The following is an 11601-nucleotide window of genomic DNA, read 5'->3' as shown; positions in this document are numbered from 1 at the left end:
TAAGTTAAAAACATTTCCGAGTGGAGAGCAATACTCCCACTCGGGGGCTTAGCTGCGACCCCGTAATCGCCTAAGTTAATAACATTTCTAAGTGGAGAGCAATCCTCCCACTTGGGGGCTTAGCTGCGACCCCGTAATCGCCTAAGTTGAAAACATTTCCAAGTGGAGAGCAATCATCCCCCTCGGGGGCTTAGCTGTGACCCCGTAATCACCTAAGTTAATAACATTTCCGAGTGGAGACAATCCTCCCACTCGGGGGATTAGCCGCGACCCCGTAATCTCCTAAGTTAAGAAACATTCCGAGTGGAGAGGAATCCCCCCACTCGGAAGCTTAGCTGTGACCCCGTAATCTCTTAAGTTAAAAACATTCCGAGTGGAGAGCAACCCTCCCACTCGAGGACTTAGTCGCGACCCCGAACTCGCCTAAGTCGCAAGAGATCCGTCGAGCTACGCCACAGATACAACGTACGCTCCATTCCGACCCGCAAGGACGATGAGGTGTCGATTGAACACCACGTCTGGGCTGCGTCGCGAGTACAACATGCACTCCATCTCGACGCGCAAGGACGATGAGGTGTCGACTAAGCACGCCGTAAAGGACAAATCCGTTCAGAATCGAAAAACACTCAGCAGAAAGGGAGAGCAAGAGCCAAAATATTCAAAAAAAACAAAGTTCAGATAAATCCCTCAAAAGTTCGGAACCACAACGGGCAGAAGTGCACGTGCATCAAGCCCGAAAGAGTTTAATGATTACATAACCATTCGGCATCCCGAGGCAAATAAAGGGTAGGGCATAATGTTTGTTTACTCGGCAGGAGGAGGACTTGCTGGCTCGATGAAGCTGTCGAGGTCGATGCTGTCTGCGATGCGAGTGGCAACATCAAGGAAGGTGTCCATGAAAGACTAGAAATAGAGCTTCTTTGTGTTGGCAACCTTGAGGGCCACCAGCTTGTCTTCTTTGACGTCCTTGCAATGCACTCGGACCAGTGACAGAGCAACATCAGCACCACATCGAGCAGATGACTTCTTCCATTCCTGCACTCGACCGGGGATTTGATTCAGTCGAGTCATCAGAGACTCGAGATCCTGCAAGAGTTCCTCCTGAGGCCAGAGTTCAACATCAACCCGCGTCATCGTGGCCTTTAGTCAAGCAAGGTAGTCCACGACGCTGTCCAAACGAGACTCGAGCCGCAACACATTCATCGCGACATCGTCTTTGACGGGGCAGTTTATGGGATCAAGACCTATCTCGACCCATCCAGTTTCTACTTCAAAGTCCTGGCAAAGCGCTGCGCAGTCGGAAGAATAGTCACTACAAAAAAATACACTTCCGTGATGATAGGTGTTTGTCACAGTAGGTCGCGTTTTTTGTCATGCATGTACATCCATGACAAATTTATGACAGAATCAAGATAGTCATACCTGTGTTGTCGTAGAAGTGTTCCATGACATTACCAAAATTATCATCACGGAAGTGTCCACTTCCATGACGATAAATCGCGCGCCACAGAAGTGCTTTCGTCGAGGGTGACCGACATGTGGCATCCACCGTAACGGAACGCCGTTAAGCTATCGGGTCGGGTTTTGGATCCGATAACCCGTTAACAGCCCCGACCAATGGGGATTTTCCACGTGTAAAATCATCATTGGCTGAAGGAAACACGTGTCGGCTCACCGTTGGGACAGATGTCATCCGCTCATTGGACCGAAGGCGCCTATGATACGGCGACACGTGGCACGGCCCAACGGAGGCCCATTCCTTTGAAAAGGCCGGCCCGTTTGACTTGGTCAAAAGGTGGCGGGCCGGCCCACGGAAAGCCTGTTAACGGCTTGTTCGCATATAGCCCATTTACAGCCTGCTAACCCAGGGCCCGTTACGCCTATCCGAATTAGGCCCAATAGCGTCATCTGGGCCGTCCAATATGATTCAACCCATTTTAACTTCCGGCCCATGTGTGGCCCATGACTTCTTTCGGCCCATATGAGGACCTTTGTAACACTACTAGGAAAAGGCTAATTAGTGGCGCACCTATTTTTGCCATTAATGGTGCACTATAGGTGCGCCACTATTAACACGCCACTAGTAATTGTTAGTAATGGCGCACCTTTGATGCACCATTGGTAATCCAAATACTAGTGGCGCACCACATGGTGCGCCACTACTAACCCTTAGGTGCTCCACTGGTATTCCCTCCAGGTGCCCCACTAATAGCCTTATAGGTGCGCCACTAGTAATAAAGGAAGGTGCGCCACTAATAAGGGCTTAAATGCGCCACTAGTAATGTATTTGGAAAACAAAAAAATCCAAATTTACAGAAAACAACCTATAAGGAAAAATAATTTAAAAACAAAAAATGAAATAGAATCATAATTTTTAGAATATTACAATGTCTTTACAAGTATCCAATAAAAGGAAAATTGCAAGGAAATAAAAGAAAATCCTAAAACTAATCTTCTAGTAATCTTTTCTTCTTTTTCTTCACTTTATCCCTGCAAAATGTAACAAAATAAATAGAAAGACAAACAAACTATTTATAACATGTCAATATTGTCATTTTTTATGCAGAACTAGATATGAGCATATATTTCCAGAATTACATGGTGTGAATATTGTATGAGTAAGATTATAATGGAAATGAATTTTGATAGGAGGCAACTTTCGACGAGTATTTATCTGACAAAGCTAAATAATCAGGGCATTTACCTTTTGATAATATTATTATACTATACTACCAGTATACTACTCCACTTGGATTTTTTAGATGAGCAGATCTGAGATAGACATCTGTTCAAGTGGCTATAGGTAGGCTTGAAGAATTATCATCGGTTCAAGTGGCTACAGGTAGTCGCACAGCTGGAACATAGACTACTAGTACTATTTGAAAGAAAACAAGAGCAAATCTGAACTTACTAGTCAGATCCGATCACATTGAGCTAGAAAGAAAATTCATCAAGAAACAGATGGCCGGCGACTTACTTCCAGACGTTGAGGATCTTGTTGTGCCCGGCGAAGACGCTGTGGAGCGCGTCACGGACGGACTGCTCATAGCGATAACGGCCGTAGATGAACTCGTTGTCCTGCAGGTAGTCCAGCAGCCAGGAATTAAAGATAGTAGGGCAAACATAAACATGCTCAAGTATAAGAAAAAGGAGAACACCCAATTCTATGCCATAACATAGAAAAAAAGGAATAATTTAGCTGATGCATTTGAGCTCATATGCTTTAGAAGTGGTCATACGATGTGTTTAGCATTCCCATACCATGGTGTCCTTTTTTCTTCTTCTAAGGAGCACATACTCTTTGTGGTACTGTGGTTATACTAAGTTACTAACTCACTAGCAAGCAATCTCAAACAAGTATCAGCAAAACAAAAGGGTTACCTACTAAGTCGAAGCCTCTTCTTTAATGCAGCTAAACAAACATATGTTGTGATAGGTAAAATACCCTTCAAAGAAGGACTGATTCCAGAGTCTATGTTGTTCACCAATCATCGCGGTGCTCTATATCTATGACTGCGAGAACTGAAAACAGAGTATCCAAAAAAAGTACTAGAACACAAGCAGCGACCTAGACGGCAAACAAGAATAGTTCAGCTAGATGCAGTTGAGCCAGTTGGCATACAGTTCAACAGTTGTTAAGAATCAAATTAAGGGTGTGTGGCATTTCCATATCCTGGTGTCTTTATCTCTAAAGAACACTAATAGTCTGTTTGGTAATATTAAGTTACTAACTGGAAGCCTCCTTTAGTGCAGCTAAACAAATACATGCTCAAATATGTTACCTATTCTCTAGAACAGCGTTGATTCAAAAATAAGCAACGCAAAGCATGTACATTACCCCTAGATGGTATGACCCGAAGGTGAAAAGCACGGTATTTGCATTGACTTGGCCTCTGAATAGCCAACTCCTTGACCCACTCTTTCACAATCTGCATTTCAAACATGCATATTGTTCACCAGACGATAAATTACCAAAAGGTAACGCCAACTCGCATATGGCAGGAGGAAACAGCCACCTTGTCAAGCTTCCCCAGCACCTCTTCTTGCCTGGTGGCCTCCTCCTTGCTCTTGTACAGACCCAGCTGGGCCAAAAGCTGCGATTTTGATCAACGAGCAAGGCTTCAATCGGTTCATATAGTACTTGGTTGAAATAGGAAGGTAAAGAAGACCAGAATATACGAGTTCTGTGGAGTGTTTTTTTAGCTCACCATAGAGAATTGGTAGCTGGTAAACTTGGTTGGTGACACATATGATTGTGAAGTTGTTGGTATTTCACCAAGTTTCAGGCTAAAGCTAGACCCAGGTTCTGTCTGAAGTCTGAACTGACAAGTTATAATAAGCTCAAGACTGTAGTGACTTTATTCATCCCTATACAGTATACTCTACTAGTGTAGAAGTGAATTTGTTGTCAAAATTTACTTGGTTGTAAGCGGGAGGTGAAGAACGCCAGAATTATACAACCTGACAGCCCAAGATTCAGATGTTATATGCCGTTCATGTTGCTCAGGGGAACTTGGATCAGAAGTTCAGAACCCAAGATTCAGATGGCATGATGTAGGTGACTCCTAGCGAAATGAGAGAGCGCGAGAAACGGCAGGGAGGGAGCGGGTGTTACTTAGCTCACCTGGGAAATGAAGAAGTGGCCGGATGCGTGCAGGAGATGACGATACGAAGCGCTCAACTTGGCGGCGCCGGTGGGAATTGCGACTCTAGCGGTTCTGGCGCTGCTGCTGTGCATCTCCATGACCTCCATGGACAGGTGCGCCGCCGCTCAGTACAAGGTGGGCGGGCTGGACGCGTGGGGGGTGCCGCCGTCCAGCAAGCCGTACGTGTATGTGCGGTGGGCCAAGTCCGTCCCCGTCAAGCTTGGGGACGCCCTCTTCTTCCTCTACCCGCCTAGCCCGGACAGCACCGTGCAGCTCACCACCAAGGACTTTACCGCCTGCGACCCGCTGCTCAAGATGGAGGACGGCAACTCCAGTATTCAACCTCACCAAGCCCGGACGGGCCTACTTAAGCAGCGCCGCCCCGGGGCGCTGCCACAAGGGCCAGAAGTTCAAGCTGCGATGATACTTGTAAGAAACAAAATCATAGCCTCGGAGAGGCCAACCTGTGGCAATAATCGAATCAGAGCGACAGATCGGTTTGAACCTGCTCCTTAGAAGAACCGCAGAATCTGGAAGCTAGACGAGGATCTGGAAGCCCGGCTATGGCCGTGGCGGCTGGATCTGGGGCCTTGGGGTGGCGGGGAGCTCCTCCTCCTACAGCTCGACGGCCTCCACACCCCGGAGCAATGCCCTCGCCGGAGGACGTGGTCACCAGCTCTCCTCTGGATCCGGTGAGGAGAGTTGGGGAAGGAGCTCACCACGGCTCCATGCCCTGGATCTGGTGTGAGGGAGGGGGAAGGGGGCTCGCCATGGTCGGGGGGGGAGAGGAAGAGGCGGACGGCCGGGGCTTCCCGATCTAGATCGAAGTCAAGGGAGGTGGGTGGGTGTGTCAAGAGGAAGGGGAGGGGAGAGAACATGGCTAGAGGGAGGGGATAAGGGGTGATAGCAATGGCGCATTGGTAGGGGTGCGCCATACGTATAGATAGCAATGGCGCATCTCTTACTAGTGTGCCATTACTAGTTAAAACTAGTAATGGCGCACTTTCTCCTGGTGCGCCACTGCTAAGCCTGGGGAGGGGTGTGGGGCTAGGATAAAACTAGTAATGGCGCATCACACATTAGGTGCGCCATTACTAATATGGCCACTAATGGCGCACACATATCTGGTGCGTCACTGCTATATAGCAGTGGCGCACCACATACTTGGTCCGTCATTAATGTCCTTATTAGCTATAGCTTTTTTTGTAGTAGTGTAACTCTTGGCCCATTAATGGCCCATGGTGAAACTGGCCCGTAATGAACAGTGTATCACTTTATACCCATTAACGGCCCGTTATTCCATTGGGCCGTTTCCAGCCCAAGTTATCTTTCGGCCTTCTCAGGGCCCATTGATTCTTGGGCTCACTTGCAGCATTCGGTTACATACGGTCCGTTACTGTTATTTTCTGCTTGTGGGCCAAATTCAGCCCGTCGTTACAGTTGGCCCGTTTGCGGACCGTTAATATGTTGGGCCGTTTTCATGTCAAAAAAACCCGTTGGGCTGTTTTCATAGAGTTATCAAATACGGCCTATTAACAGCCCGTTATGGTCCACGAATAGTACGGCCTATGATTGGCGACATGATGATACGCCCCGTAGAAGGCCCATGGATCCTATGGCCCATATGAGGCCCATGGATAGTACGGCCCATAGAAGGCCCATGGATCGTACATTCCGTAGAAGGCCCATGGACCCTACGGCCCGTAGAAGGCCCATTGATCCCTAAGGCCCGTATAGAAGGCCGATGGATCCTACGGCCCATATAGAAGGCCAATGGTCCTACAGCCGAACGAAGGCCCATGGATCATACGGCCTGCAGGAGGCCCATGGTTACAACAGTCCGTGTGTTGCCATGATTATTTTGGCCTAGTTACCAAAAATAGGCTATTGTGGCCACTAGAAAAACACAAAAAAAGAACTGCAGTGACTACAAGCAAACAACTAAACAAGACAATAAGGAAATAAATAAGTTACCGCTATTACACATATTACATCCACTGGGCATCAAAGTTCGCCACCAGTGTAAATATATGGAACAAAGCAAGAGCATAACTGAAACAACTTCAGAAGAGCTCAAGAAACGTTATCCTGGGTATCCACCATGCTGGCAATAAGCTTAGCAAGCTGATTAGCTTTGTCCTGTTTGGCGCTAAAATCCTCCAACGCTTGTTGTTGCACCAGAAAGTATGCATCTGAATGCTCCAGGGACTTCCGCAGTCCTTCCGCTTCTTGTCACAACACAACTGATCGATGTCTTTCAGCTTGTAGTTGAGACTCAAGAAACCGAACTAATTCAGATAGTGAGTTTGAATAGCTTGTGCAAGCGGTAGTGGCTAGTAACTCGAACACTAAACCAAGACAGGACTTTGGGGTTGTCTCGCTATCTTCAAGATAGTCTTCCTTAGTTGTTTTATCAGCTTTGTTGGAGACCAACAAGGATGTGTCACTATCCTGAACGTTATCTTCATTACTTCCTTTACCATGGCTTAATAAGGCACTCTTCCCCAATATTTTGTTAGCATTCTAAAAGAAGAAACAAGCAGACACATAGCATGTACTAGTATATGAAACTCATTTCGGTGAACCAGTTCATTAGTAAGGTGGACAGGATTAAACTACCAAGTCTTCTATTGCCAAGTACTAGTACATAATAAAAGCATCAAACAAACATATATCTATGTCCTATGGTCACTGCATTGTCTTGCCAAATCAAAATAGAGACACGGTTCAAATCATATCAGTTCAAGACAAAGCAGCAGTGAAAGAATACAAAGCGTGGGAAACTACACGGCACAACAAGATTTCAGATGGGTACCACGGGTCTACATGTACAACAACACTATTGGCTCTGTTGTGATGCTAGTAATGTACATGATATGAAAGTCAACTGTATACACAATTGAAATTGAAATCAAAAGAGCTATTGATAAGAGCAAACCTGTTAAAGAAACATGCGTGAACATACCTGCTGTGCCATTGGAGTTTTGATTGGATCCTTCCATTTAAAAATAAGTTTGTATCAGTAAATACAGTGATACAAGAGCAAAGCAATCATAGTTAAAAAAGGCGCACCTAAGCGAGCGCTTAAGCGTGCCTAGGCTCTAGGCATTGGCAAAACGCATTGCGCATAACTACACTTAATCTGTGCATAACTGCGCATAAGCATGCGCTTTCGTCAGTAAAGTGCAAGGCGGTGGCAAAACGCACAATTAACGCCTAGCACTTTTTTAAACTATGATAGCAATGGAATCTTAAATTAGAACAGTTGTGCTTCAGTTTTAGGCACTTGTTCTACATGAACAGAGTAAGACGCAAGAATATAATACTAAAAATAGAAAATGAGCTCATAGACCTTACCACATTCTTGGTTCGGGACCAGTACAGAACAAGGCATTCCCAGTCATCGTCCAATAAATGTGTCTCAGGAGAACGTAAGGGAATTTGATGAGTTTCTTTACCGGTGAAGTACGTTTTCTTCAGGTAATTCCGATACTGCCACCAAGCATTCTTGAAGATAGCAGAGGTATTAGCATAGGTTACCTCATCCTGAGTTTCCAAATCGGTCCTTCTCTATAGAGAAAAATGGGAAAATTTGCTGTATTATAACCATCATGGAGGTAGGATGTATGGGACGAAGCAAAGTAATTGCCATGAATAACATTACTTACACATAACTCCTGGACAAACACCTGCAGCTGGCATTTTCCTTCATCTTCAGTATAATATTCCCAAGATGGGAAGATACGCACGTACGATTTAACAACAGCAAATGCGATAGATGCTAAACTACGACTGGCTGGTTGTGGTTCCTCCACGGGAATAGGCGTACTAACTGGTGGAGTTGGGGTTCGCCGTGATAGTACTGGCCCTTTGGGCACTGGAGCTGCCTTACTAACTGCTCTTGTTTGGGAGCTCTGTGGTGGAGATGGTGTTGTGTCAACAGGAACTGGATTACTATCGGCTGGGGTTGGGGTTAGATTAGGTGAAGCTGGTTCTCTGTCCATCGCAGTAGGGGTACAATCTGTGAGAGTTTGGGTTATGTGTGGTAGGGCTGGTTCTTGTGCATGTACAACCGGGGTGCTATCTCCACCAAGAGGTAGTACTGTTTTATTTGAAGGCCGTGTTTTTATTCCGCTAGATACTGGCATCACCCGCTCCAATTCAAATGGCTGATAAACAGGAAACATAGTTGAATGTACAGAAATTGTATGAGAGACAGATGCAATAGATAGTGTGGAAAAAAAGAGGGCATGAAATAGTTGACATGTATATTGTTTAACTAAAACGGATAGCATGACATAATTTCACATATATGATGTCTATCTAAACTGGATAGCATAGCATAACATAATTCAAAGATATGATGAATAACTAAACAGGATCGCATGACATAATTCACCCACATGTTATCTAAGTAATCAGGATCGCATCATTTAATTCACATATGTGATTTATATGCTAAACAAAGGGCATCCGATATGATGTCTGAACTATGCAATGCAAGACACCGTATGCATGATATGAGCAGTATAACCGTGCCAAGTTAGAGCATACACCTCAGTAGGGGAATAGGACTGGTCATCTGTCTCTGAATCCATCTCTGAGGAGCTATCAAGACCCAACAAGACATCTGCTTCGACAGGTAGCACTGTCTGCTCTGAAGGCCTTGTTTTCACTCCAGATTTTTCCATCTCCCACCCAAATGGCTGATTCACAGGAAGAATAGTTTAATGTACAAACATTGTCGACAAATGGAAATGTAATGAAAAAAAGTATGGACAAGATATCATTTAAATATATGATGCCTGGTTAAACAGGATGGCATTGCACATTTCACATATATTATGGCTGGCTAAAAGACATGAGACTGCATTATTCCCATATATGATATAGAAACTAAACAGGTGTCATTACGTAACATGTCTAAACTAAGCAGATGACATATATCATGTCAAAAGTAGGCACTACAAGGCAACATATGCATGATATGACTAACATCATCATGCCAAGGTAGAGCAAACACCTTGGGGGGTAAATAGGAGTGGTCAGCTGCGTCTGAATCCGCCTCAGAACAGATATCTTCCTCTGGATTACAATCTGGAGAGGGGTGGGGAGGGTTTTCCATTGAACCCACCATGGAGCGATGTCTGCATGACATTGTATTGCCGCACAAAACTCTTCTCTTTTTCTCTACATGTTCAGCATGACTTTGTACAATATCTGACATGTATACGAAAAAATATGGTGAGATTATGTAAGGAGAGCATGCAAAAATTTAGAGTGATGGTAACAACCAGTGGATGGATCCAAAAATAATGATAGAAGGATGATGATTGCTTTAAATTAATAAAAAGACAGATGATGATTGCTTTACTATTTGTTTCCCACCCAAGATGAACAACATAGGCATACCCTAGGTGAACCAGATATTAGACAGACATACTATTCATTGCTGCCTCGATATGTGCCCCACAACTAATTTAGAACTCAAGTTTGAACATTAATTTGGACCTGAGTTCGGAGTCCAAGAGCTAAACAGGACGATTAAGTAGCAGGTAAGTTTAAGCAATGCATAACATAAGCAGAAACAAAAGAGTGTGACCTCTCTTGTGGACCCGTGTACTCCTCAGGTTCATCTGCCGAGTCGATGATGGTGATGCCGTTGGGGTGGGTGCCGGCGGCAGGGAAGGAGATCTGAGGCAGCGAAAGACAGTCAGGAGTCGTGATGTCTGGTTTGGTCGATGCTTCTGTCAATGGAGCAGCTCAGGTGAGGTGGACGACGTCGCGGCAGGAGCAGGACAAACCACACAAAGTTCCCTTCGAGACGTACATGTAACAGAAGTAATTCTGTAAAGGCTCATTTGGCTTGCATGATTCTTAAAACGCAGGGATAGGAAAAACACCGGAATAGGATAGGAAAATGCACATGGTAAACAGAGCATTTGTAAACACAGGATTTCTGTCAACTTAGGTGTTTGGTTTATAGGAATTGGAAGAGCAGAGGAATGCAAAGAAACATGGCCAAAATAAAGAGAAACCATATGAAAGCGTGTACAGTTAGAATGTTATTCTGGCACTAATGCACTTGGTCATTTTTTCATGCATAGGATTTTGAAAAGTAGGTCCAGGTGGATGTTTTGCTTCATTCCTTTCAACAAAATGCATGAATAATTGAATAGTAGAGTGCCATTGGAAAATTCCCTATTGCTATGTTTTTCCGTTGAACCAAATAGCCCTAATGGATCGACGTGAATGTATAGTAATAAGTGATGCAACAAGTGTACAACCTCTTTGCCGTAGCCGTGTCGACCTTAGCATCATTGGGTTGGTCGCTGAAGCAGTTGAGGCAGAGGTGGCTGTCGGAGGTGTGGAGGAAGATCTGAGGAATCTATAGACGGCGTCCAGGGCACTGCTCTGTTGTGATGGATCGTTCTGTCGTTGGAGCAGCTCCGGTGAGCCGTAAGACGTCAAGGCTGAAGCAGCACAAGACAGACATCGTCAATCTCATATGGGATTCTAATAGCATCTCCAATAGATGATGTAAAATGGATGTAAAATTAACATCACCATAAACAACCTGACTACAATAGATGAGGTAAAAACTGTTGACTCTGAACTTAACTGTCGAAACTGAAATTTACTGTGGAATCTGAATGCTACTGTCGAAACTGAATGCAATGGTAGCAGAGAGGCACTTGACATGTAGTTTAGGGAGGGCCTGCAGTTCATCTTCAACCTGCACCCCCCTGAGCCGCCAACCACCACCGGCCTCGCCGCCGGCCCCAGCGCCGCCTCGCTGCCCTGAAACAACTCGCCACCGCCGCCTCGGCCAGCCCTCTAGGCCCCCCGCCCCCCACCCTGAACCCTAAGATAGATAGTGGGGTACCTCTCCGGCGAGCCCCCGTCCCCGCTGCGGGTGGTTCTTCCTTAACTCCGGCGAGCCCCCCCCCCCAAC

At 45.5% G+C, this 11601-nt stretch overlaps 1 pseudogene; it reads left to right on the top strand.

The window, feature by feature from the left end:
* Positions 1–5070, top strand: part of LOC119279932 — an 11123-nt pseudogene extending 6053 nt beyond the window's left edge.
* Positions 5071–11601: the final 6531 nt, after the last annotated feature.

This window comes from Triticum dicoccoides, chromosome 3B (assembly GCF_002162155.2).
Source record: "Triticum dicoccoides isolate Atlit2015 ecotype Zavitan chromosome 3B, WEW_v2.0, whole genome shotgun sequence".
NCBI classification, from domain to species: domain Eukaryota; kingdom Viridiplantae; phylum Streptophyta; class Magnoliopsida; order Poales; family Poaceae; genus Triticum; species Triticum dicoccoides.
Note: the sequence above shows the minus strand (reverse complement) of the source record. Positions and strands in the feature narration are given on the sequence as shown.